Source organism: Zalophus californianus, chromosome 7 (genome assembly GCF_009762305.2).
Source record: "Zalophus californianus isolate mZalCal1 chromosome 7, mZalCal1.pri.v2, whole genome shotgun sequence".
Classification (NCBI taxonomy): domain Eukaryota; kingdom Metazoa; phylum Chordata; class Mammalia; order Carnivora; family Otariidae; genus Zalophus; species Zalophus californianus.
This window is the reverse complement of record NC_045601.1, coordinates 108,735,318-108,763,270: the sequence shown is the minus strand read 5'-3', so window position 1 is coordinate 108,763,270 and position 27,953 is coordinate 108,735,318. Positions and strand designations below refer to the sequence as shown.

At 51.5% G+C, this 27,953-nt stretch overlaps 1 protein-coding gene across 8 annotated transcripts in view; it reads right to left on the bottom strand.

Annotated features, from left to right (window-relative positions):
• Positions 1–27,953, bottom strand: part of TFEB (transcription factor EB) — a 55,700-nt gene that overhangs the window by 18,040 nt on the left and 9,707 nt on the right. For 2 of the 8 annotated variants that reach the window (XM_027602938.1, XM_027602940.1), the window contains exons 1-2: positions 25,264–25,483; positions 295–348 (exon numbers count right to left, since the gene is read on the bottom strand). The exons of 2 other annotated variants lie outside the window; for them this stretch is intronic. The gene's annotated coding sequence lies outside the window, so the exon portion shown is untranslated. Of the gene's footprint in view, positions 1–294; positions 349–3,466; positions 3,573–5,168; positions 5,193–25,263; positions 25,484–27,953 lie in introns of those variants that run through there. 4 more of the 8 variants (XM_027602937.1, XM_027602939.1, XM_027602942.1 and 1 more) reach the window with 3 other exon arrangements.

Here is a 27,953-nt window from a genome sequence, read left to right as displayed (position 1 = left end):
AGCAAGCCCATTCGTGGAGGGGCCCCGGGGTAGGCAGGCGGGGCAGGATGCCAGCCTCACGCAGCTTTTGTCCTTCAGCACTATTCCCCCGTCAGCCCCTGCTTCCCCTCAGCCTCCCACGGCTGCCCCCCTACAGCTTCCTGACCACTGTGTGCCATCCCCTCACCCAGCCCCCTGGGCTGCAGCTCTCTGGGCTCTCTGCGAGACACCTGGGCTTTAGTGGAATGCTCATATGCTCATAGGCTCGGGACATGGACGGACAGACCAGAGTTCAAGTCTGGCTTTGCCACTTACCAGCTGTGTGACCCGGGACAGGAACTTAGTCTTTCAAAGCCTCAGTTTCCCCATCTGTAAAACAGGATGTTGATAATGCCACCTCCCTCAGAGTAGGTGAAGGGATCAAGGAGCATGAGATGCTCCTGGCACCTAGGGGGTGGCCCGTGAGTGTCAGCTCCCTGGCTGGGTGAGCAGCGTCAGTCTGGCCGGAGTTTAGATGGCTCAGGGCCTTTTAAGTCCTCACCACTCACAGCAGGGTCCCCAGGCCTCACATCCCCTGGGAGCTGGTTAGAAATGCAAGCTCTCAGGATAGCCCGGACCTACTGAGTCAGAACCCGCATCTTAACATAGCATTCTAGGAGATTTGTGGGTGCATTAAAGTCACTTGAAGCCTTCTGGGGGCTTGGTCACCTGCTTCCAAGCATGAAAATGGGTGAGGGGTGGAAAAAGACAGTGGGGAGGTGCAGGCTCCTGGTGGGAAGAAACACCTGAAGGGACAGCATGGCTCATCCCTGAACAAACAGTCCTGATTCTCAGGCCCAGAGACCAAGGTGGAGGCAGGAACACGGGGCTCTAGGCTGGCTCTGCACTCAGTGCTCGCCCGGTGCTGGGGCTCCAGCCTGTGCAGGAGGGGGAACGGTCCGGGTCTGTGGGGAAACAGCCAGGAAACTCATCTGGTTACCAGTGGAAAAGCAGTCCAGATAGGCTGCGTGAGACGCGCCCACTCACACACCCACAGCATCTCCTACACACACAACCTTGCACACACAAGCACGCTTACCATGCCATTCACACGGCCCCAGAAGGACAGTGTGCACCCGCATGGGTGTGTTGTGTGGTCCACAGGAGGCAGGGGGTGTGCTGAAGCCCCCTGCAGCAGGCCTAGGAGACCACTCCTTCCTCCTTACTGCTTTACCCTTGCTTGCACCTGCCTAAGCCCCAAATCCATCTGAGCCATGAGAAACCCAAGTCCTGGCATCTGAGGTCAACAAGGACCCACATTTTGATTGGTCACCTGCAACATGCCTGCTGACCGCCCCCCCAAGCATGAAACTTCCCACCCCAGATGGCTGGGGGAGTAAATAACAGGGTGAAGCTTCTGATCTCAGGGTCCCCCCCGAGGCAGCAACACACCGTGGAGGCTGTGCATCCAACACACCCATCTCGGACGCACGCATTCACACAGACCAGGAGCCAAGCTGACCCCCTCTCCGACCATGTCACTTCCCAATGGGCAGGGACCGTTGTGCACCCTACCCACAGATGGGGGCAGCTCTCACCTCTATACCTCCATGTCCGGTTCAGAAACACACACCCTACTGACCTCGTTCACCACCACAATCTGGACTGCCAAGGGCCCCAGGCTCATGCAGGCTCCTAAGAAACCCTAAAGTGTGGGGCCAGAACCTCAAGCAGGCCTACGAGGCCCAAGAAAGAGCCATAGATTAGGGGGTCAGTGGGGACTGCTGCAGGTTATGTGATGTCATGGGTTCTGGAAAGGCCCTTGGCCCCAAAATATTTCCCCTCTGGGTCCGGAAATCCCTCCCACCCCTCTAAGAGTTTGCTGCTGGGAGACACTACCCCGTGAAGCCCCGGTAGCTCTCAGCTCTGGGGAGGCTGACAGTTGGCTCAAGGGTGGGGAAAGATGGGCGGGGGAAGGCGCAGGGAGGTGGCGGCGCCAAAAGCCCACCATCATCTCCCTTGGGTGCCCTGCCTGCAGGCTCGGAACTCCCGCCGGGAGGGGGCACTCTGTCCCCCAATGCCAGGAGGCTGGCTCCCTAAAAGCCAGCACCTCTCGGCCAGGGAGGGGGTCCAGCAAGGGGAAGGACATGAAGCGCCCCTGCCCCACCCATGCCAGAGGAAACCAAGTCCCAACCTGACTGTCCCCTTGCGGAAGGCAAAGTGCTGGTGGCCAGGAGGGGGTGGGAGCCCTGAGACAAGAGAGGTGGGGGACAGGAGGGGAATTAACCAGGTTCCAAAATAGCACAGTTGGTTCTGCCTCGCTTCACCCTGTGCAATGTCTGGCAGCTTCTGCTTTCGGTCTGACTCACGCCTGGTGGGGGCAGGACAGGGCAGCCGGCGGCACGGACAGAGGCCGCAGGATGGCGACAGGCTGTCCTCTGCTCACTACACATCGGCCCTCCTCCCCTGCCCCCCCCCAAACCTGGCTTTCTGGGGACAACAGCAGCGGCACAAAATCAGGGGTTCCCTTGCCTGGGTCCTGTCCCAGCCCTCACCCACCCCAGGGCCTCCCCAGTGCTGCCTGCTACCCCAGACCCCAAACTCAGCTTCGTTTCTGTCCTGCCCAGGTACGCTCCGGTGGGTACCTGGACCCCTTCTCCATCTGGGAAGCCAGAGAACTGGCCCGACAGCCAACCTCTCCCCCCGCAGGAGCAATGGCCTCCACGGCACGGCCCACGTACAGAGTGAGGAAGCGGCCTGCACCTGCCCTATCCCCGCTGCACGCACAGCTAGGACAGGAACACCACCAGTCTTACTCTCCAAACTTGCACAGCAGCCGGCCCACCTTTGGTTTCTGTCCTTAAACATAAGCAGCACTGTTCCCTTAACCGGGCAGAGAGAGGAACCAAGCGCCCTAGATTTTGTGCATGTTGGGCTGGGGGAGGAGCCCGTCACTCGGCTCTCCGGCTTTCGTGATCTCCCACCCACCTACCTGTGTCCTGCTGCCTCCCCACGTCCCCCGCCCCCGGCCCCCCAGAGGAGAGGTGTGGGCAGCCATCTGTACCTGCCTTATACCTCCTCCCTGGACCAAAGTCGCTTCAGCTCCAACCTGAGCCACCAACAGAAAGCCTCATCATATAGTCCACCTCTTGGTCCCACATAAACCGTGTCCGGCCTCCTCCCAGCCCTCACACCAGCATGCCAGCCCCAAGAGCACAGCCACCCTTCTGTCCAAGTGGGGCAGGTGCACAGTAGATGGAGGGAGAATATGTCAGAGGTCACGAGGTTGGCCCGCATGGGCAGACAAACTCCTGCCGCCCACCCTGGCACACGCACCCTGACCCAACCTGGAGGGGAAAGGCTCTGGGCGGCAGCTGGAGAGAGAAATCAAAGGGACGAGAATCTGGCCTGCCTGCCTGTGGCCTAATGCACCCACTGCCAGGCCCAGCACCTGCCCCGCCCTGCCCCCCACCTGCCCGCCCCCGCACTCCCACACCTAAGGCCTTACCTACACACCACTTCCCACTCTTAACTCTTCCCATGCCCTCAGCCCCATAAGGCTTGAGAATGCAGTGTGAGCCTGTGGTACGGGAGCAGAAGTCAGCAGGGAGGAGGCCCCTCTCCAGGAAGCAGGCACCGGCCAGAGCCTTCACCAGGGACACAGAAGGATGCCCTTGCATAAAGCAACCCCCCACCCCATTGCCCCGCGCATTGCATCCTGTTCCTCATAGAGACGTGGAGGGAGGGCACTGGAAGACAACCACGTGGCAGCCATGGGGCTAGTGGCCCCAGGAGGGGAAGAGGCAGGGGCATTGAGAGAAAGGAAAAGGAAGTCAGCAAAACCGCTACAATCACAGTCTCAGGATGCTGGGGCTGGGAGGGGACTCGAAGGTGGCTCCGGGCTCTGTGCTCCCCGGCACATCCGTCCCACCCTCTCAGAGAGGATGCGGCACAGAGAAGTCCACTCCCTTCGGCCGGGGACTGGAAATGGCTGCCGGTGTCCGGCACATGGGAAGGACCTCATGTGCACTGAGGCCCTCTCCTCTGCTGCGAGCGCCTGGAGGGGTCCTAACAGCTTCCTCTTTTTATCCGCAGCCATGGGCACATAGTAGGAGCTCCTTAAGTCTCTGTTGAACACAATGAATGTGGCGCTGGTGACTGGCTTGCGGGGCGGGGGGACAGGGTCTGCCCGGGGCAGCTGGGAGGCACGGCTTCGTGGGCATGGAAAGAAGGGAGCTGGGGAGACAGGGCTTGGCAAGACGCATGCTCCGAGGGACAGGCTGGACTACCGGGCCTGGGTTCAGAGAGCGCAGCTGAGGCTGTCAGGGCCCCAGCCTCACCCCTTCCAGCTGCCCGCACCTTCCCCCATGCCGTGTTTGAGCCAGCTGAGCCAGCCGAGCCAGCCGAGGCAGCATCCCGCCTTCCCCCAGCGGCCCTTAGCCATGGGCCGACGGGAGCTAGGCAGTAAGCACCCAGCTCCCCCCCACCCCACCCCCTGCCCCTGGGTCACTCTAAAGCAGGTTCCACGGGGGTCCCCAGTGAGCCTGAGCCTCAGGTGCCACAGTGGTCGCCCGCTCCTGAGCACACATTGTTCTGGCTTCCTTTCCTTCCCCGTCTCACTTAGCCTGTCCCACTGCCGGTCACCTCCCAGGTAAACTCCCTGCACTCACAGCCCTGTCTCAGCCAATGGGCCCTGATGAGGCAGTCAGGGCCTGAAACTGAGCAGCTAACTCTAGAGCTTAGAAAGACAGGCTGCTAAAAGGGCCAGAGTTAGAAGGCGGCTGGCCATCCCGTGGAGAAGCTGCGGGGTGGGTGTGTACGAACCCAATCGCTGGGGGAGACGGGGCAACGGCCAAGTGCGTACCTAGAACTTTCCCACCCATTAGAGGTAAGACCGCCCTCAGAAGCAGAGCTGACAATATGGACAGAAGCAACAAGGATGAGCCAGGGTTGCACTTCATGTGGAGAAGAAGCCCCCATTCCAGGGGGGTGATGGCAACCATGAGGTTACTGGTGGCAAATGCCAAGAGGACTAGAGACCAGCAGTGCCTCCCGACCCCAGGCTGCATCGAGGAGAGAACTCAAGAACCCCAGCATTCTAGAACCTTAGCACGCCCATTCATTCCATAGCATGGCTGTTACGCTCCATGTGAAGGACTAGGCACTGGGGACACCAAGGGCGGCCACTTGATTCCACACCAAGAACATACGTTTTAAAGCAGGTGGAGCTGAATATTCCAGATGTGTCGCTTATTGTCTGTGTGTCCTTCAGCAACTCACTCAACTTCCCAGGCTCTTACTATCCTCATGTGTAAGGTGCAGAAAATGGCCATCTTGGAGAATTTCTGTAAGGATTCAATGTAAAGCACCTAATATAAGTGTTCAATGAATATCTGACGAATGGATGGAGGCATGTGCGCATGGATGGATATAACGGATGGATGCATACATGGATAGTAGATGGGTGTTTGAAAGGAGACAGAAAAGACACAAGAGTTGTCTGCAGTCTGATTCCCATCTGGGTCCATATCCTTTCTGCTAAATTTAATAACAAAAACATGAAGGCCCATCACTCTCTAATTTATCTGTTAGAGAAATCCGTATCTCCATTTATCAGGCTGACAAATGAAAAGTAAGATCCTGGGCGCCTGGGTGGCTCAGTTGGTTAAGCAACTGCCTTCGGCTCAGGTCATGATCCTGGAGTCCCGGGATCGAGTCCCGCATCGGGCTCCCTGCTCGGCAGGAAGTCTGCTTCTCCCTCTGACCCTCTTCCCTCTCGTGCTCTCTAACTCTCATTCTCTCTCAAATAAATAAATAAAATCTTTAAAAAAAAAAAAAAAAAAAAAAAAGAAAAGTAAGATCCTCCTCAGGAGACTTAGCCACACTATTGGGGGCGGGTCATTCTCTGAAGGGTACACGGAGCTATGTCAGAACAGGGGGCATCCTTCTGGCTCAGTCTTCATCACGCCAGGCCCCTGTGAGGTCCCACCAGGCCCATCGCCCCCTCCTCAAAGGCCCAATTCCAGGGAAGCTGGGTCAGGGGCTAGGGACAGGGAGGGGAAGCCAGACAAAGCAGGGCAGGGGGAGCAGGCCAGGATGGCAGGCAGAGAAAGCCAAGAACAGAGTATGGACGTGTGGGAGGGGGTGAGCAGGAATTGGACAAAGGGGGCTGAAGAGCAGAGAGAAGGGTTTATTGTCTCTGGAGAAACAGAGAAAGAAAACAGCCCTGAGAGAACAAGGGAGTGGAAACAAAATGGACTGAGCAACAAAGAAAAGTCGTTCCCTGCTCCATCACCCCCAATGGCGCCCCACTGTCCTCCAGACAAAGTTCGCCAAACTCCCTACCAGGCCTCAAGGCATCCAGAATGCCCTCCCTACACGGCCCCGGGCTGAGCTGGGGAGGCCTCCTCGCTCCTTCTCCCCAACACAGTCTGGGCCTCCAGCTGCTCCCCCTGCCCCATCCCACTTCCATAGAATGTCCAACCCCCACTGGTGTCCAGAAGCCTGTAGATGTGTCCACTCGGATGGAGATGTGTTGGCTGTTGGCAGGAACGGCACAAACGGAGAAAGATGAGCCCCAGCGGAGTGGGGAGGGAGACAAGGCTCCGGGGCAGGGTGGGAAGGAAGCCGGCTTCAGTGTCCCCTTCCAGTTTCTCTCTCCTCCACCTGTCCCCATGGCCCAGCCTTGGCCTTGCACAATCTTGTGGTCACTGCAGAATGCCCGGTCCATTTTTAAGAGGGCTGAGGTGGCACCAAAGGAGGGGACCAGGCCCCATGCCCAGGACGACAGGGCACAAGGAGGGTGGGCTGAGAAAAGGGAGAAGTTTCAGCTCTGCCCAGCCCCGGGGTGGGGCTCGTGGGGTAGAGGTGAGCCCAGAAAGGGAGAAATGGGACAGACCCCATAAGAGTGGTGTCTGGGCACCTGCCATCTTGCCCTGAGGGGCACGGGCATGAGGCAGAAGCGGGACCCCCCTCATAGCCTAGAGCCAGGCTGCCCCTCTGCAGGCCGCCTGGCCTCAGAGGTCCGTTCGGGCTGGGAAACCTGAGGAGATGGGGCAGCTCAGGACGGACTCTCAGAATAGAAGCAACTGGAAGCCTTGGCACCCTGCCTCCAGGGGCATCTAGATTGGGAAAGGGGGGCTTCCTCACCAGTCTGTGGAGCAGAGGATAAGTGCAAGGGTCCAGGCCCCAGCCCTCACCACACCTCATCTCTACACTCCTGTGCCCTAGCAAGACGCACAGGAGATATACAATGCAGGTGAAGCAGGGAAACTGAGGCACAGAGCTGCCTTCCAGCTCTGGAGACCTGCTCTGCCCACTCGGCCCCCTACATCGTCCTTGAAAATTAACTACCATACTTTTCACAAGCACATGGAGATTCTAGACCCTAACAATCCTGGGCCCCCTTCACCCTGGGAACATACACTTTCTGGAAGTGGCCTGCCGCAGCCCCCAAAGCTGGTCTGTGAAAAGAAGAAGGCCTGCCTTTTCCTGAACCCTAACATGGGAGTAAGTGGTGCAGAGAGCCCAGACTCTGGCCCCAAGGCTGCCTGGGCTCAACCCTGAGCTCCACCGCCTGGTAGCTGTGTGACCTTGGGCAAGTCACTGATGCCTCTCAATGCCACGGTTTCCCGACATGAATGGGGAGCTAATGCTCCCTGCTCTGGTACCTCACACTTGAGGACAGGAACAAATGTATTCATCTGGTTCCTCAAGTAGCTGGATGGTCCCCGCCCCTCCACTCAGGACACGCTCTCCACCCTGATCACCGGTCCTCCTGCCTCCCCACCAGGGGCCCAATGGCTCGGGCCCTGGCAGAGGCTGCTGAGGAACTGAGGAGCCACTGCTGTTGACAGAGCTGGTGCCAGCCCACGGTGGGCACTGAGCCCGGGCATACAATGGGGCTGTGTATATACCCAGCGTTGCCCAGGAGCAGAGCTGGGCAGGCCGGCATCTGGGGTCAGGCCAGGAATTCATTTCCCTGGAGAGGGCCTCCCCACCCCTCCCAGGCTGCACAGCCCTGCTGGGGGGGTGGGTAGGGAGGCAGGCACCACCCACTCCCTCAATGAGCCCAGGCAGCGGAATGGGGACATGCTCAGTGCCGGGCACTGGGGAATTAGGGAGTCCTGGATCCAGCTGCCCCACTGGGCTGCTCACTTGTGAGGCATTTCGGACCTGTTATGTAATATGGGGCTGTGACCTCTGCTGTGGGCAAAGGAAGGTAGTCTGCGGGGCCAGGAGGAGGTACAAGAAAAGTCTGCTGAGACCCTCTCCCCAGAAAGAGAGCCTCAGTCCCAACCCCCGCCCCACCGCCCCATCTTGCTGGGGCCCTGGGCTCAGCACCAAGGCCCCGGGTGACCCAGGGGAGAGAAGCCGGCTCACTCCCCAGGGGAATGAGTCACCAGCAGGCTGAAGCTGAGACGGCAGGGACGGTGGGCAGGGGGAGCCTCTCCTCTCCCCTCCCTGGCAGGTCTTCTCAAGCTGGAAAACCACCGGGCTGGTATGGGGTAATGACCACAGCATCCCAGCCGGGGCCCCTGCAGGCTACTTCCTCTGGCTTTAGGGGATTACCTAGTGCCTGGAATTGAGGCCTAGATGCCCTCCTCGTCCCCACACTGACACCTGTAGCTGCAGGTACAGATGAACTCGTGAAACCCCCGAGAGGGGTGTCAGACTGCAGATCAAGGCGGTCCCCTCCCCCTGAGGTGGGAGCAGGGGCAGCACGGGCCTCTGGCCGGTAGGTAGGGGGGGCAGGGGGGAAGGAGGGAAGCCAGGCCACCCTATCCCTCAGGTCCTGGCCAAAATGCAGAGACCGAAGGGCTCCTTTGCATGAAATCACTGTCCATTCTCCTCAGAGCCCTGGCAGCTCCAGGCAATAGGAGATAATCGCCCTTGCTCCCTCCTGCCTCCATTCACCCCCCCACACACACACCCAGGCACTAAGGACACAAATATGTGCCCTATGGGTAGCCACCCACACTCCCAGAAGGTCACACACAGAAGTCGCGGTGGCAGCTGCAGCCCAGAGGACACAGTCTGATGCCCCCCTTCCTCTCACACCCACAGGCCCCCACGTCACCAGCCAAGCCCCAGCTCCAGCATATCATAGCCTGGGGGCCCCATTCAGAGCGCTGCGGCACCCCAGCTTTCAGCTCAGGAGAACGTGCGGGGGCTCCTGCCTGGGGAGAGGAAGAAGACCTTCAGTAGCCAGGCCCACTTCATGGAGCTGAGTGTGTGTGCGCACGCGCGCAAGCGGGTCCAAGCTGTCCTGAGAACAGAGACTGGGCACCAGAAGGGACCTTCTGAAGCTGAGCCCATCACCTTCCTTTTATCAATGGTCAAACTGGGGCTCCAACTGAGGAAGTGTCTTTGTTCAAGCCTCTGAGTACGGCTGAGCCTGGACCCCAGGGCTGGGGCAGCTTCGGGCTGGTCAAAGAAGCAGGGGACAGGGAGGACGGAGCCAGGGCCAGAAGGAAGAGGAAGGGGTAGTGGAGGATCTGCCACCACAGGAGGGGTCCTGCTTTTCTGGGATACTGCACTGATACCACTTCATTCATTCTGAAGTATTTCTTCAGCACCTACTATGTGCCAGTGCTGGGGCAGGGGCTCTTCTGCCCCATCTCAGCCCTCGCTCCCTCCCATGAGATTTTGCTTCCGGGGTTGAGGGTTGTCTTCAAGGCACCCCTGTCCTGCAGGCAGCCAGGCCAGGGCAATGCTCAAAGCTTGCCCCAGGGAAGCAACCAGACACTCCCCTCCGTGCCCCCACGCCCCATGGGGAGCCCCAGCACTCTCTGGGCACCAGTGCCCATGGCACACTGGAACCCCCCTGCACAGGTCACCTCCAAGATTCAATGCCCATCAGATGACAAGAAGCCTGGGAAGTCACCCACCAGAGATCCTGGGGCTGTTTCTAGCAGCAGAACCCTGTTTTCAGATAAAATGTACCTAGATCTTTGATATGTCAACTTCGAGAATGAAGTAGCTCTGTGGGGATGGGGGAAGGCCAGACCACCTGGCCTCTAGCTGGGGGCCTCCCCACCCCATGCGTTCAAATAGTCCCTGAATCACTCCCTGGGGTTTGGAGGAAGAGTCTCAAAACCAGCTTTCTCTGGTCTCTTTGCTGCGTTACAGAAGCCCAGGGGAAGCCAGTGATGTGTGCAGATCACATAACTGAGGGAGAGCCAGGACCACAGGCCCCCTTCTCCAAGCCTCGAGGCCACACTCTCTTCCCTTACTCCCCAGGCAATGGTACCACATCCCTCTCATGGGAAAGGGCCACAGCAACGCACCCCACCTGGCACACACTCTCACGGGTCCGGCTCCCACCAGGGGCCCAGCAAGAATTCTATGGCCTATTATCATCTCTGTCTTGTAGGAAAAGAAATGGACGTTCACAAAGGTCAAGCGACTCATGGAACCCGCGAAGCATAAAGCCCACGTTCCAACCCACCTCTCTGCTCTCCACCCCTTACCACAACCCTACAGAAATCGCTGTCACAATACCTCGGTATAAGCCCTCCCTCTGAGCCCCATCCCTAGCCTCACGTCACTCGGAGAAAAGCTGGGAAGCCTCTTGCCCAACTCATTCTGACATCCAAAGAGGGCACACACAGAGCTTCTCATACTAATGAGAAGCTCATACTAATAATAATTCTCATACTAATAATAACAACAAAAGTAGTAAGAATGCCACTACCTCCTTACATATAGCACTTACTATTCAGCATTTCATATGTTCTTATCTTAATCCTCAAAACACTAGACTCCCATCCTTATCCCACAGATAAGGAAACTGAGCTACAAAGAGGTGGATGACTTGCCCAAGGTCACCCAGCTAGGAAGGAGCAAAGCCAGGACTGGGCCCCAGGCAGTCCGGCTGCAAAGCCTGCACACCTAACCACTGAGCTATACTTCTCCCCTATAACGACTGCTGGCTCCTCCTTTGGTGGGGGCTACAACAGGGGCCTGAGCTGGGGGCTTGCCCCCTCCTCTGAGGCCCCTCTCTGCAGGGGTCAGAAGCCAACTGGAACGTCCCAGCGGAGGGCCTGGGAAAGCCTACCTGATGAGCACCCATCCCCCACCCCAGCCACAGGAGCTGGAGCTGAAGGGATGAGATAGTGCGAGAGCAGTCAAGGCACAAGCACAAATAGGACACCAACTGCATGCCCGGCTTCACGTCGTGACAGGTGAGGGAAGCAGAAGACTCTGTCCTCTCTCCCCAGTCCCCAGCAATGCCCAAATGGGTCGCCTCTGCACCCCTATCCCCTTCAGTACTAGCTGTGCCAGATGTTGGCAACACTTAAGAAACAGGGCTAAAAATAGACTCTGTAAATGAGTCAGTGCTAAGAATAACTCCGGGCAAACAGCCCTCTGGGAGAGGACACTCAGCCAGGGAGGCACCGTCTCCTCCCACCTCCCAGGCCCTATCTGGCCCATCTCCTGGCCTTTCCCTCAGAGCCCACCACCGTTCACACAGGACCTAGGGGATCTATACCCCAACTGCTGGGTTGATGGAGACACGGGTGCGCCCACACGCCCTCCCACCCCACAGGACAGGTGGCCAGCCGCCCTAGATGAATGGTGGGGGGTACCAAGGAGCAGGCAGGGCTGGAGAAGGCCGCCCGGCTCAAGGCAGAGCTGCGCTGAGGCCCTGAGATGCTTGACCTTCTCTCCCCAACTTGAACACCAACTCCCCCACAGGAAAGTAGGAAACGGTGTCCCAGCTCCCACCCCTCCTGTCTCACCTGCAGAATGGGTCCCAGAGGCAGCCAGACCGGCCCACCTCGTAAGTGATGGGGGGGTGGGGGACCTCGGAGGGATGGCAGCACCGTAAAGGGCAGACAGCAAGCATGGGGGTGGAGACGGAACTTAGGAGGGCGAACGTGCTAGATCCCACAGCCGGAGGTCTCCCCCATTTTTTCCCTGTTCTTCCCTCATTGCCTCCCAGAAACGATAAGAAGAGTTAGACTCAATGGCATCTGTACGTGAATTGAAAATGAATAGAGCACATTCACATACGGTGTCAGAGCGAAGCCTCTCAATAACTCCAGATGATAAACCAAGTGATGAGTTTCCTGACACAGTTGAGGAGACTGGGACTCAGAAAACCCAATTAACTTGCCAGGGCCCCTTCAGCTGGGATGCAGCCTAATACTGCCATCCATTAGCCGGGCAAGCGGCTCCCCAGAGCCTGTGTGCTGGGCACAGCCCCATCTCCCATCAGTGAATGCCCAGAGGGAATAGGACACCCTCTAATCCTGCTGGCAGCCCGAGGGAAGGGGCCAGAAAAAGGGGAGGGGCCTTCAGGAAGGGAGTGGCACTAGGTACGACATTTCTCTGAGAAGAATGGAGGAAGGAGGGGAAGGCAGGGGTGTCCTGGGCAGAGCACTGGCCATGAAGGCAGTTGCCCTGAGATCTAGTCCCAGCTTTATGAGAGATAACTGCATGATCTGGGGAAATCATTTCCTAGGTTTCACTCCAGGTCTGTTTCTCCATCTGGAAAATGGAGCTTTTGAACACCAGACCTTTGAGATACCCTACAGTACATCACAACCACATACTGGAGGTACACAATGAGTATCAGCATATCAAACGCTCTGACAAGTCCTACAGCAAAGAAAACCATTTGAGTTGGTTTCTTCTTTTTAAAAAAAATTTATTTTATTAAAATTCAATTATTTAGCATAGAGTGTATTATTAGTTTCAGAGGTGGATTTCAGTGATTCACCAGTTGCATATAACACCCAGTGCTCATTATATCACACGTCTCCCTTAATGCCCATCACCCAGTCACTCCATCCCACTACCCACCTCCACTCCAGCAATCCTCAGTTTGTTCCGGATAGTTAAGAGTCTCTTATGGGTTGTCTCCCTCTCTGATCTCATCTTATTTTATTTTTCCCTCCCTTCCCCTATGACCCTCTGTTTTGTTTCTTAAATTCCACATATAAGTGAAATCATATGATAATTATCTTTTTCTAATTGACTTATTTCTCTTCCATTTTGCTTTTTTTGACTCCTCCTCTCCCATACCTGCTTGACCACCAAACCCTTCCACGGAACACATCTGGGAGTAGAACTGGGGTCCCCTGGAGTAGATTTGGGGTCACCAATTCAAATGCCTATAAAAACCAGCAGGCAACATGAAAGCTTGAAGCAGGCCCAAACAAAATGCATCAGGACTTTGCAGTTAGCAGCAAGCCCCTCAAAATTCCTAGTGGCTCTGGGGTTTCAGGGAGTTTGGCACTTCTGTTTTATGAAGGTCTCCCTCAGAACCCACCCAGGGTTTCATCCTAACTGATCCTTAACAGTCCTGTTGAGAGGGGCAAGTGAAGGAGAGCAAAACATGTCACTTTGGCATACTGATTATTTTGAATTAAAGTTACTTAAGAGACAGCAGGTACAAGAAGGACACCCTGCCCCTCCTTTGTGCCCCTGAGAGCAGGAAATAAATCTCCCACCTGAAGAGTACCCTCCCTGTACCAAGAGGTAGAGACACACCCTTATCACCAGAAATAGGGAATTCAGGGCCCAGAAGGCTGTATAAACAACCCTTGTTACTTCTTTTTTTTTTTTTTAACTTTTTAAAAATTTATTTGAGAGAGAGAGAGCAAGAGTGGGGAGAGGGGTAGAGGGAGAGGCAGACTCCCTGCTGAACACAGAGCCCAGTTCCGGACTCGATCCTGGAACTCCGGGATCATGACCTGAGCTGAAGGCAGACGCTTAACAGACTAAGCCACCCAGGTGCCCTTGTTACTTCTTTATTAATTAGCTACCCCAAGCCCAAACCCCTTTGTTTTCTTAATTCTTCACAAATGTATTGTTTCTTTGTCTAAATGGTACAAAAGCTGCCTGCTTCATTCACTTCTTTGAGTCTCATATTTTGGGGGTTCCTGCACATACAAAATTAAATTTGTTTTTCTCCTGTTAATCTATCTTATGTCAATTTAATTATTAGACCAGCCAAAGAACCTAGAAGGGAAGAAGGGAAAAGTTTTCCTCCCCTACAGTTTTGGTGTCCAACATGGGGCTCTTTGCCGGCTGGACAATGCTCACTCCGGGAACAGCAGAGAGATTCTGGGACCTCTCGCAGGAGCCAGCAGAAGGTAAAAACTTCTTAGCCACATCAGTCCCCCAGATCTCTGCCTGCTGGGTCTGGTGAAAGCAAGAATGGTTAAGTCCTTTTCTCTTCTAAATTTAGATTGGGCAAATATTTGTGTCAACTAGTTCCTTGGGTATAGGGACTCTAGTAAAAATGTGTTATAAATACTTTTGTTTTCTACTGATCCTCTGACAACCAGAGATTGTCACTGTTTTCTCCTGTCTCTGTCTTGTGTCGTTTGTCATACGGAGAAGAACCAGAGGTCTCCTTTCCTTTCGTCTTATTCTACGTCCTGAGAGCTTGGCTTTGTGATCGGTGAGAATATTCCCTCTGGTCTTCACCAGCAGGAAGGCACATGTCCCATCATACGTTTGATGGCCAGTTGAATAGACTGGGGTTCCAAGACACCAAACCACAAGTGGCATTCTCTTTGTCCGACGATCCCAACTCTCAGAGGAATCTGTCATAAGAGGGTCCCAATCCAACAAAGGCCTTTGTCGTCTCAACCTGCACTGTCTTGGTAGTGCTGGAGAAGTCTCATTCCACCCGGGCTGACAAATTAGCAGGTCTGTAACTGGAGACATCTAATGTTCCCATGAAAGACCACAGAGACGCCATTTTTACTACACCGTTATTACCACCTATGATGACAAAGGTCTTTGCTTTCTTAGACTAACACTGGGTGAACTTCTTGGCTCTTGTAAAGGCTGCATCTTTTGCACCTTCTTTAGGAACACCACTAATGCCCAGGGTTAAGCCATTAAAAGGCTTTTTGGTTCAAGTCACTATTAAGATTAATATAAGATCCTCCTTGTCAATGACTATGGATTCTTTGAATTGGACAAACTTCTATATTCACATACACACAAAAACTGAGAGCTCTCATTCTAAATAATTGCCTAATTGGTACCTACAGAAAGATCAAATTAAAAAGAAGACACAAAGGCACAGGGTGGCTAGCCTGAAGGACTTTTTCAACAAGACGAAATTACAAAGCCCCTTTTGTCTCCACTTTGAGAAGATCCTACCAAATTTAAAGAAGAGTTAGAAAGATGAGTGGTCATTCACAACCCCACTCCCAGGGACCTCGACTGGCTGCTAAGGAGCATTCTCCCCACCTGTGATTACACTATAGTTATCAGACAAGCCAGATGGCCTCCCTGGGGAAAGGCACCCCTCCCCCTCTTCACAGAGAAAACAGATGACGAGAAATTCTCCCAGGCCCTCCTGAAATGATCAGGAAATGAATCAGCTGGAGGCCGATGTTCAATAATAGAAACAATAATAGAGTCTTTCCCCCCTAAGGTGAAGTGGTCCAAGAAGGCCTTTGTTAAACGCTTTAGACTTTCAGACTCTCTAGGATGTAGACATTTTCCCATCTCAGCTGGAAATCTCCCTGATACAAAGAAGCAAATTTAGTTGGATGGGCAGGTCAGCCCCCTTGATATTCAGACCACAATCCAGTCCTTGGGGAACTGGAAATGACTGTCTTTGTCTTGCAAAGCTCTACAAAGCCAGAAATGTGGGCCTAGACACACTTCGAATCCCACCTGTCTTTACCAATCCCCAAACCTCATTTTCTCATCTCAGAATGCTTACAGATATTGTAAAAGATGAGGACATTGGAAACAGAGTTATCCTGCACTTAAGAAAAAGTAGGAAAAATGTAAATAGGGATTACTCTAGACCTCTGATAAGAGGCAAATATACCCCCAAAACTCCTTGGAAAAGACTTAGATCCTTTCTCTGTGCCTTTGTAATACGGATTTTCTGCTCCCATCTTCTCTAGGATTTAAGAGCTGTTCTTTGAAATGAAAACTTTTAGGGAGAAGTTTTTCATCGGGCGGAGAAAAAGGGAACAATTTGAAAATGGGGCTAGTGCAAAATCTTGTGTTTTGCCCACAAATGTCCTTTTAAAAAAGCTTTAGCTGGGCACCTGGGTGGCTGAGTTGGTTAAGCAACTGCCTTCTGCTCAGGTCATAATCCCAGGGTCCTGGCATCAAGCCCCTCATCGGTCTTAGTGGGGAGCCTGCTTCTCCCTCTGCCTGCTGCTCCCCCTGCTTGTGCTCTCTCTCTCTGACAAATAAATACACTCTTATTAAATGAATAAATAAATTAAATAAATAAAAAGTAAAAAAGCTTTAGCCATCTGAGTGGGGAAGCTTAACTTGTTCCAACTGCCGGAAATACAATTTGGATCCAACTGTTCTATAAACTTGTGAGTTTTGTATTACTGCACCTCACTCCCAGCTAAAATTTTAGAATGAAGGCTATAAAGTCTCTGTGTTTGTGTCTCTCTGTATATTTACATGTGTCTATGTGTATGCTGTAGATATATATTTCTACCTCCCAGATGGTATTGCCAAAATTAATCTGTAAAAGAGCTCTATTGAGTTGGGGGAGCAAGCACTTCCAAGGACAGTGAATACTAAAACTCAGAAATATGAAAACTAAACCAAAATTTTTTTTAGGTTCACACTGATCTGGGATAATCTTGGGAACTAAAAGCTTGTTAAAGCTTGTTGGTTTAATTAAAATAGATGTGCCTTCAGAGTTATGAGCATCAATTATGATGCAAACATATAACTTTTACTCTACCATGGTTTACTGGTCAAGTAAGTTTATGTTTTCCATTACAGAATTTGTCAGCGAGAAAAATAGCTTTGGATAATGTCTGATTTTGTCTAACGTCTCATGAAGTTTTTGTGGGTAATCTAAATGTAATGTTTAAAACAGGTAATTTAGGTAGATGAATGGGATAAGAATGTTTACACAAACTTTTTTTAATAACTTTTTTTATGTACACTTTTCAACAATAATTGTGTTTTATAGTATGTCTACTTTTTTAAAAATTATTTTTTTATTTGTCAGAGAACGAGAGCACAAGCAGGGGGAGCGGCTGGCAGAGGGAGAGGGAGAAGCAGACTCCCCACTGAGCAGGGAGCCCCATGTGGGACTTGATCCCAGGACCCTGGGGTCATGACCCGAGCCGAAGGCAGACGTTTAATGGACTGAGCTACCCAGGCATCCTAGTATGTCTACTTTAAAAATAGCTTCCCAGGGGCGCCTGGGTGGCTCAGTTGGTTCAGCCACTGCCTTCGGCTCAGGTAATGATCCTGGAGTTCCTGGATCCAGTCCTGCATCAGGCTCCCTGCTCAGCAGGGAGTCTGCTTCTCCCTCTGACCCTCCCCCCCATCGTGCTCTCTCTTTCTCTCTCTCTCAGATAAATAAAATCTTTAAAAAAAAATAGTTTCCCAAATCTTTTGATAACTTCCACCATTAGTTCTGCTAAGTTAAATAACAGAAATTCATTGAGTATCAATATCCTTTCCAAGTAAGATAAAATATTAAACATTAATTACTGAACATAAGTTTACCCAATTTTGTCTAAAGATATTTCAGTCTGTTAAACATGTCTTGGCCACATTAAAAGATTGTACGATTAAGGGGCGCTTGGGTGGCTCAGTCGTTGGGCATCTGCCTTCGGCTCAAGTCATAATCCCAGGGTCCTGGGATCGAGCCCCACATCAGGCACGCTGCTCAGCGGGAAGCCTGCTTCTCCCTCCCCCACTCCCCCTGCTTGTGTTCCTGTTCTCGCTGTGTCTCTCTCTGTCAAATAAATAAATAAAATCTTAAAAAAAAAAAAAAGGATTGCACAATTTAAAAAGGCACATGCTTCTAGAAATTTTAAGATGTATCTATAAATTTGCCAATTTATAGACTGCTGGTGTAACATACAGTTCACCATTGTTTACTTGTTAGTTTTCACTATAAGTTAAAAAAATTTTTTTTAAAGATTTTATTTATTTATTTGACAGAGAGAGACACAGCAAAAGAGGGAACACAAGCAGAGGGAGTGGGAGAGGGAGAAGCAGGCTTCCCACGGAGCAGGGACCCTGAAGCGGGGTTCGATCCCCAGAGCCGAAGGCAGACGCTTAATGACTGAGCCACTCAGGCGCCCTGTAAGTTAAAATTTTTAAGGGTTAAACATTTTAATTAATATATGTAATCACTACTACTAGAAATAGTAAGGGAAACAACTCTATGCAAAAAATAGTAGGGTATGGGTTTTTTGGTTAGAAAAAGGTATGAGGTATGAAGATATATTTTTTTAAAAATTAAAGAAAGGGAGAGAGAGTGAAAGAATTTTACCAATCCAATTACCGGATTGTGTGACCAATTCGGCTAAAATCAAATTATTACTAGAAGGGTTTTAAAAACTAAGTTTTAATATCAATAGTTTGGCTATTATAAAACTAAAACTGCTAAAAGGACAAAGTTTTCTTGGACTATTGGTCTGCTCCTGATAAGAGATTATAAAAGGACTTTTCCCTTTTTTTTTTTAAGTCTTTTTTTTTCCCCCTCCCTGCCCCTCCTTTTTTTTAACCTTTTAAGTTTGTCTTTATTATCAGGCCTTTGATTACTTAAGAAAACTAAGTCTTCTCAATATTAAAAGAGCTAAGTTTTGCTCACAACTATAGAACCTCCTCTATTTGCCTGTACAATCTCTTATTGTCACTTTGGTTAAATAGATAATTAAGTATTGTTTCATTATGATCTATATCTTTTTAGTAAGCATTCAAGTCTTCAATTCAATATGAAAAATATTGTTTGACAAACTTCCCCCAAATCAAATTCTAAATAAAGACCTTTTGACCTCAAACTAACTTTGGGATTTTTCCAGAGGGTCTCTGGAACATCTAAAAAGGTATGTCCTTTCTCCTTTTTTCAAAACAAACAAAAACAATAACAAAACTTAAAAAGGTGATGGGAGGGAATTTTAAACTAATTAGACCTATTGCTATGTTAAATCACATGGGAAGCACTGTCAAAGAAAGCTAGTATTAAGTCTTCTTTATCTTGTATTTGTATAGATACATGTAGTAAGTGTTCCAGAAATTGTATAAAAGTCCTAGAAATCTGGTATGTCCTAATATAATCTTATCACTTGTAATTCTAGTTATTTTATGATAAAAATGTTTGTCACAGAAATAATCAATTATCCTTGTCAGTAACACTGTAATGACCTTTCGTCAGATCTTTAACCGTATTAAGTCTTTTGTCAGTTATATAAAATCTTGTTTTACTCCGACACTTTTACAAAAGTGTTTCATCTTCAGAAAGAGTCAAGGAAAGGACTCCGACAAGCACTCTAGAATACGGGTTTCTGGTAACTTTCAGGACATACCACTGAACTGGGCAAAAACCTGGCGAAACTCTAAGGAAAAACTGGATTCATAAAACCATTAACAAAAGGTCAATGTCAACAAAACTTAATTACATGAAACTGAGTTAACTGATAGAGATGATTATAATTTTTATGACTTTTCAATTAAAACATTGTTGGATCTTTAATATTTAATTTTTTCCAGATTAAAAAAATTTTTTCTCTTAAGAAAACCATGACTCGGGGCACCTTGGTGGCTCAGTCGATTAAGCGTCTGCCTTGGGCTTGGGTCATGATCCCAGGGTCCTGGGATGGAGCCCTGCATCGCGCTCCCTGCTCAGTGGGGAGCCTGCTTCTCCCTCTCCTTCTGCCACTCCCCCTACTTGTGCTCTCTTTCTCTCTCTCTCAAATAAATAAATGAAATCTTTAATAAATAAATAAATAAGAAAACCATGACTTACAGCAATTTGGTAAATTATACCTTTGTAAGTAGAACTGAAACATTTACCTTTTTCTCCCTACCTGATGCCTCCAGAATTTGAAAACTCTTACTGAGTATTCCTATTTTCATGACAATATAGTTATTTACACAAGTTCAACAAACATCTATTCTCCTAAATACAGGACACAACTGGAAATGTTGGCTATATTACCAAGGCTTTGACTGGGAGACATGCATCGACTCCGATATGACCAGACAGCTTCAAGGAAGTAAGGTTGACTTTATGGAGCCAATAAAGCCCCTTGGAAAAATCAGCCTGGTACCTTGCTTACAGGCTTCCCCAGCAGCCTCACCAGGTGAGTAAGGAAGGTCACTTCCTGGCAGGCGCAGAAACCTCAGGATATTTTGGGGATTTGGGGAAAAGAGGAATTAACTTAAATCTAAAGTTACTGCAGGTAAAACCTAATGACAAGTCCTTGGCTCTGCTTCCAAACCTCAAGAGGCTTTTAAAAGTCCAATCTGAGATTCCTTATGAAAAGTTCCAACAGAGCAGATGAAAAGATTCTATATAATCGGTTGCAAGTTCTTGCTGCATTTCTATAAATAGTAAGTTAAGTTTATTCAAACTAAACCATTTTGCAAACAAATTAGTCTTACTTTGATGACCTTTGGTAGTCATGGGGGTAACTGTAGAGAAAAAATTTGTTTCAATTAAAAATGATAGTACATTCTTTTGGATATCAGATTCTAGCACTGTTGACTGTCAATGAAGTTTTCTTTTCTACCTGTTTCCTCCAATACTTGGCTACAACTCTCCAACCTAACGCTCCCAATGTTCTTCCACTCTCAACGTAGAGTCACCAAGAACAAAAGTTGTCCTTTTTGGGATGCCTGGGTAGCTCAGTTGGTTAAGCGTCTCCCTTGGGTTAAGCATCTGCCTTCGGCTCAGGTCATGATCCCAGGGTCCTGGGATTGAATCCCGCATTGGGCTCCTTGCTCAGCAGGGAGCCTGCTTCTCCCTCTGTCTGCCACTCCCCCTGCTTGTGCTCTCTCTGTCTCTCTCTCTGACAAATAAATAAATAAAATCTTAAAAAAAAAAAAAAAAAGCTGCCCTTTTCCCTGAAGCCCTACAGAGTGTGAACAACTTGAGGGAAACTTTAGAGAAATCACCACAACTGCTCATGCACAGGCAATCTTCATGCCTGTTGCTATGTGGGCCACTCGGAAAAGATCACCAGAGATATCCAAACTGCAAACCACGAAGATCTGGCAGATTGCCCCTGTCTGCCCTCACTCCGTCTGAAGATGCTTTGAGTCTGACATCTCGAAACCTTCTCAGCCGGCTGCCTTCAGAACTCAGAAACTGGGATTGTAGTTGCTCTGGTCACTCACCTTTGGTTTTCTTTTCTTTTCTTTCCATAAAAATGCCTTATCAAATACCTGATTTCTCACACGATATAGGTTTTACTTTAGGAGCCCAGGTGCATCTCTACCTCCTACAATGAAAACAACTGTTTAACTGAACTGACCTATTTTCAAGATTAATTCAATGAAATAATGGAGCACTTTACCAGCTCAGCTTCTAGACTTCAGGTAAAAATAAAGGGGAACAAAACATCCCACCCCAAAACATGCTGCTTTAGCATATTGCTTACTTTGAATTAAAGTTACTTAAGAGACAGAAGGTACAAGACGGACACACTGCCCCTCCTCTGTCCCCCTGAGAGCAGGAAATAAATCTCCCACCTGCAAGGTACCCTCCCTGTACCAGGAGCAGAGAGACATCCTTATCACCGGAAAAAGGGAATTCAGGGCCCAGAAGCCTGTATAAACAACCCTTGTTACTTCTTTACTAATTACCTGCCCCAAGCCCAAACCCCTTTCTGTTGTCAATTCTTCACAAATGTATTGTTTCTTTGTCTGAATGGCATAAAAGCTGCCTGCTTTGGTCACTTCTTGGAGCTTCATATCTTTGGGGATCTTGTACATACAAAATTAAATTTGTTTTCCTTTGGTCAATCTGTCTTATGTCGATTTAATTATTAGGCCCGCCAAAGAACCTAGAAGGGAAGAAGGGAAAAGTTTTCCTCCCCTACACGAGGAAGGGGTCAGTGGCAAACAGCTGGCCCAGGTCACCCAGCAGGTTACTGCTGTGGGCAGGAGAATGATGAAGCAGATCATACTTACTGGGCCCTTATAATGGGCAGCAGGTCACCTGCATTATCTCCTATAATTCTTACAACAACGCTTGAGTAAAGCACTGATGTTATCCCCATCTCTCAGAGCAAGAAGCTAATGGTCAGAGATTCAGTCACTTGTGTCCAAGGTCACACAGCCAGTCGGTGGTACCGCCCAGATTTCAACCCTAGCAACCTGAATCCAGAACTCACAGCCTTGGCCCAGCTCTGCCACTCATCAGGCTAAGTCACCTTGGGTGACAGACTTCCCCATTCTGGGCCTCAGTTTGCTAACCTATAAAACCGGATAATAAGAGACCCGTGTGAAGATTAAATTTGCAAATGTACAAAAGCGCTTAACACAGTACCTGGGAGCTGGTGCTCAGTATATGGGACCTATCACTAGATACCACATTCTACTGTGGGAGTTCATACCCGCGCCTCTGGGCTCTGGGTGCAGCAGGCTAGAAGCCACCCATGGCTTCCTGGAAATTGGCCTCCGATAACCAGTCCTGGAGCACTGCCCCTCCACCTGGCAACACTTCCAAGCTGGGGCTCCTAGGGTGCCCCGTGTAGGGGAGGACTCTGGAAACTGGGGTTCCCAGACCCAGATTTAACCTGGGTCTCATCCTCTGAGGACCCTGAAAGGCCCCCTCCCCCTCAGAGCCAGGGATAGTCCCAGCTCACCGTGGGTCACAGGCCTCTTCCCACCATTGCCCCACAAGCCCCAGGTCACAGGGTGGGGAGGCGGGGGCTCTCCAGCCAGGCAGCTGATGTACTCATGACCTTTCCCAGCTCTCTCAGCCTTAGAGATGACGATGACTACCCACCCAGAACCCTCCACACTTCCTACAGCTGGTTCATCCACATTAGATCACAAGATTAGCATCACTAACCAGAAGGCTGACTGCTCAGGGGTTAGTATGCCCACTTCACAGATGAAGAAACTGAGGCCCCAACTGGCCCTGGGCAGAGATCTAAGTAGTAGAAAGGCTTCTGGCCCCTGGACCAGGGAAGCTCAGGGCTGATGCAGGTTCCAGGCCAGACTCACTAAAGCCAGCTGGGGCAGTAGAATGCTCAGGAAGCTCCCAAGGCTCAGGCGAGGAGAGAAAATGGCTAAGGCATGGGTCCTGGGTCTTACTGAGTCACTGTAGATCCTGCAAATCTTGGGGATGGGAGGAGCATCAGTAATCTTGAGTCTTCCCACCCCACCCCACCCCAGCCAGAGAAGATAGGCACAGCCCTTGCCCAGTGCCCTGGGATGACCCCCACCCAGTCTGCAGCTCTAGCTAGCACGACACTTCCGGCCAGGCCTGGCCCTGCAGCCCTCCACTGACAGGGAGCCCCCACCTCCCAAGATGGCTCTCTAGTTCCAGACCCCGAGTCGACCATTCACCCCGGGGAATTTTCACCTCTACACTGTCCCTATCCAATGTATGTCATCACCTAGAAAGCCTTCCCTGGCCACCTCACCCTCTGCCTCCACTGACCCCCACAGGGCCCACTCACCCACATACACCATACTAAGAATTGGGCCCGGAATTCCCAGTCTGGCCCCTGGCATGTAGGGCTGGGTCTTGCACTCAGTAGGTGCTCCGTAACATTGCACATGAGGGAGATAACCTCTAAGGAAGTGACCCCAAATATCTTGACCATGATCTGCAGAAAAATATACTTTATTTGGCCCAGACACACACACACACACACACACACACACACAAGCACACAAATGTACACATATGAACCTGAAACAAAAAAGTTGCACAAAACAACACTTGGCCAATACCATGCAATACACCTGGATGTTCTCTCTATATCTTCTTTCTCACTGAAAAAAAAAATGTTCATTGAGAGCCACTAAGCTGATTTCATGGCCAGAAATTAGGGTCCCATTAGTGGCCATGATCCACAGTTCAAATTATAGCCCTCTAGGGAGCTCTGTGTGGCCCAAACTCCCTGCCCAGCCCTTCTGTACCTTCTGTACAACAGGTGCCTAATAAAGGCATCCATTCGGCAGACACTCTGGGCCAGGCCTGTGCTAACACCTTACTATGGTATCTCATTTTATCCTCCCCATCAAAGAGGCAGGGACTCTTACTACCACCATTTTGTACATGAGGAAACTGAGGCCCAACGTCACATAGTACATGGCTCGGGCAGAATTCAAAGCCAGATGCAGGTTTGAACCTGGGGCCACGTTCATAACTCCTGCACCACACCACCTTCCCAGCTGAGGGTCTTCAGCTCCTCTTGAGTCCACACACTGGCAGGAAGCTCACTCCAACTCCAACCACGAAAAACACCATTTCGTGTGTTCAATGAACTCTGTGTTAGTCGGCTACTTGATTGGAGACTGGCCTGAGGCTCTCTCGCCTTCGCCTTCACGGCAGACCCTGCTCCCTCCTACCAACCCACCTCCAGCTGAACCCAGAAGAGGGGCTGGGACGGGGCGGCGGCGGGTCCATCTCAGGGCTCCAGGGGACCATTCTGCGGTCCCCCCTCACTGATATCACTGCCCTGCAGCAAGTCACTCACCCCCTCTGTGCCTCCATGTCCCCAGTTATGAAATGGGGTGATGACCCAGCACCCACCCCAAAGGGGGACTCTGAGGGCTCAAGGGGCTGATGCAGGTCAGGCACTTGGCACGGCACCTGAAATGAAGTAAGGCCTGGGAAATGTGAGTGCTTATTATCATCATCTCCGGTGCCAACTCAAAAATAATCACCCTGCCATCAAAAATAATCACATGAACAGCGGGCGGTTTTTTGCCGTTCGCAAACATGCTTACGCACCAGGAAAAGGTTCACCCGTGCAGAGCACCTATTTACTGGGTGCCAAGCACTGCCCTGAGCACTCTACATGAATTAAGTCTTTTAATCCCCAGAATGAACCCACATGGTAGGCACTATAATTCTTGGCTCCATTTTACAGGTGAGGACACTGAGGCACCAAGAGGCTAAGTGACTTACGAGGATCACAGAGCTACAGAGTGGCAGGGCCAGGATTCGAAGCCAGAGGGACCAGCAGAGTGCCTGCTCCCGATCCCTGAGGTAAGGAAGTGGGTACTGTGGCCTGCCTACACACATCACGGCCTCCTCACCAGAGCCTCTAAACAAGCTTGGAGATGTGGAGACCAGGCAGGCAGGGCTGAGGTCAACTGCCCAGGGTGGCCCAGCTCCTCTGACTCCTGATTTCCCTCACTTTCCACCATCCCCTTCCCCCCCCACTCCCCGAGCCTGGCCAGGGACCCCTCCTTTGTGCCACCTGGTTCCCCAACCCTGACCCTACTCAGTATCTCCCCATCCCTCTTCAAAAGATACCCCAATGCCAGTGCAGCCCTTGGGGCCTCACCCCCACTCACCCACCTCCCTGAAGACAGGAGACACACACACACGCACACACACACACTCCCTCATACCTGGGAGAGGCCGGTCCCCAGCAAGGAGCCCCTGGGAAAGCTCAGCTCCTTGGGGGGCCAGAGCCCAGGGCCAGGCCCCTGCCCCGGGTGCTGGACCCAGTTTCCTCATTCTCCCCAGTACTGTTTCTCACCCAGCCCCCTGCACCTCAGCCTGAGAGGAAGTTGCACAATCCCCTGGGAGCTGCAAGTGTGGCCGAGGATTACTCACAGTGCAGAGAGAACCGCACGCCCGCCCGGAAGCCTTCGCACACCCACAAGACTACCCAACGCAGACGGGCTCCCAACTCGTCTCACCCCATCTCACCCACCCTGGGCTCCAGGACCCCTACAGTGCCCAGACTGAGCCTCCGACAGCCCCCCCACTAACCACACAGCCAGGCTTCACAGGGCATAGGCCATGCTGCCCCTGCACCAAGATGGAGAGGCACAGAGGGGCAAGAATTTTCAGGAACCTTACCAGGTCCAATGCAGGCCCAGCCCTAACCTACACACCCTCCAGCCCCTCCTGGAGACACGGACCCTCTTAGTCTGAAGCCCCACAGTCCACCACCTTCCCGACTGACCACGTATCTGCCAGCTTGGCCTTGGGCCTTCCCAGGGCCTCCAGACACCCGGTTCACAGTCTTACTATATAGCCCACCTTGGAATGGACCCCGAGACCAAGATTATTCTATGAAGTTCTGAGAAGATATGAGCCACCACCCAATTTTCACTTGTGACAACACACTCTCGCTACACATGTGATTTCAGAGGTTCCTCAGTCCCCGAAGTACTTCTCTAACAGCCTGTCAAAGAAACGTACATTTTACTAATGTTTCTTTCTGGTGCCTAAGGGATTCCCACCTTTGATAAGTAATATTCCTTGTCAAGAAAGGCTGGCGATTATGAAGCCACTGTCAGTCACCTATCCCTCAGGGTGGGTGCATTTACTGGGCCCTTTCATGAGAGTATGGCTCAGGAAGGGACAGTGTAGTAGAAAGATCAGGCCGGCTGGCCGTGGTTCATGGAGAAGGCCAGAGATGCCACTGAGGTGAAGTGTGCTCCAGAACTGGGAGGTCAGAGAGGCCCAGGGGGCTCCGACCTAGACTCTGACCCAACCCTGGGCCCTCCCTGGGACAGCAACTCTGGGAGAACACAGAGGGTGAGTAGGAGGCTGGCCTGGGTATACAGAGCCCCTGGCTTCCACCCCTCAGAGCCCAGACTAGCAACGGGGCCTCAGATAAAAGAGTATGACAGATACCTCTTATCACTCCACACAACCTTGGACTCCCACCCAGCTAAGGACAAAGTCAGAAATGGTTTTACCCGGGCCCTGGGGTTGCCCAGAGAGCCCCTCATTTCTGCTGCCCTCATCAAAAGGCTGGGGCCCTCAGGGCGGTTCCCCCACAGCCCTGAGGCCTGGAATAGCAGGAGCCAGGGCCGAGCTCACAGCTGGTCACCTGACACCTCCAGTTCGGTGGACAGGGAGCATAGTCAAGGGGAAGGGGCTGGTACCACAAAGGAAACGAGGAGGAGAGGCCCCTTGGCAGGGATGCCTCCCAAAGTGCCTACACAGGCACCCTCTCCCCAGTCCTGACAACAGCCCCAGGAAGGGGAGAGGGCAGCCCCCCTCGATACCCTCAGTGTCCCTAGGAGGGGACCAAGGCTTCAAGCACTGAAGTGACTTCCCCAAGGCTATGTAGCAAGTTCATGGCAAATCTCAGTCTCCTGGCTCTGTTCCCAGATCAGAGTTTCTCAACCTCAACGCAGACGCTCGGAGCCAAATGATTCCTTGTTGGGGGGCTGTCCTGAGCATTTTAGGATGTTTATCTACATCCCAGGCTTCTACCCACTAAATGCCGGTAGCATTTCCTGAGTTGTGACAACCAAAAATGTCATCAGACATTGCCAAATGTCCCCTGGGAGGCAAAATCACCACCAGTTGAGAAAGACTGCCCAAGGAGACCTTGAAAGACAGGCACCTGCCAACTCTAAGATGCACAGTATTTGCTGAGGGCTCTAGCCCTAGAGCCTTCCCCCTCCTCTGCCAGATGTGCCAGGCAAGAGGGCCTTGGGACCCTCTGGGCAGAGGCCGCTCCGTCGGGGGTCTCCCCTGAAGACCATCTTCCTACCCCCAAGCTGTAGCCCCCCCGGCATTCAGTATTGTCACAGTCCTTCAGCCATGTTGACCGCACACTGCTATAAGTACAAAATTTTGAGCATCCCCAGTATATGCCTCTTTTCTCATGAATTGCTTATAAAAACCAATGTATGAATAGATCATGCAGGTCAGCAAACATCCACAAAAAACATATCTGTAAGAAAGATGAGAAGGGGAATGCAATTTATACCCACGATGAGATACTGTGACACGCACCAGCACGGGAGAAGTTAAACAGTCTAGCAATAGGAAGTGTTGGCTAGAATATGGAGCAACAGGAACTCTCGGGCGCCACTGGTGAGGAATAAGTTGGTACAACCACTTAACAAGATATTTACTAAAGGTGGGACGCCTGGGTGGCTCAGTGGGTTGAGCATCCGACTCTTGATTTCAGCTCAGGTCATGATCTCAGGGTCGTGGGATCGAGCCCCAGATCAGGCTCCACACTCAGCGGGGAGCCTGCTTGGCCCTCTCCCTCTTACACCCTGTGCTCCAACAATTCCACTCAGGCTTATAGGCACTCTGGAGAAATGGATGCACCATTCACCAG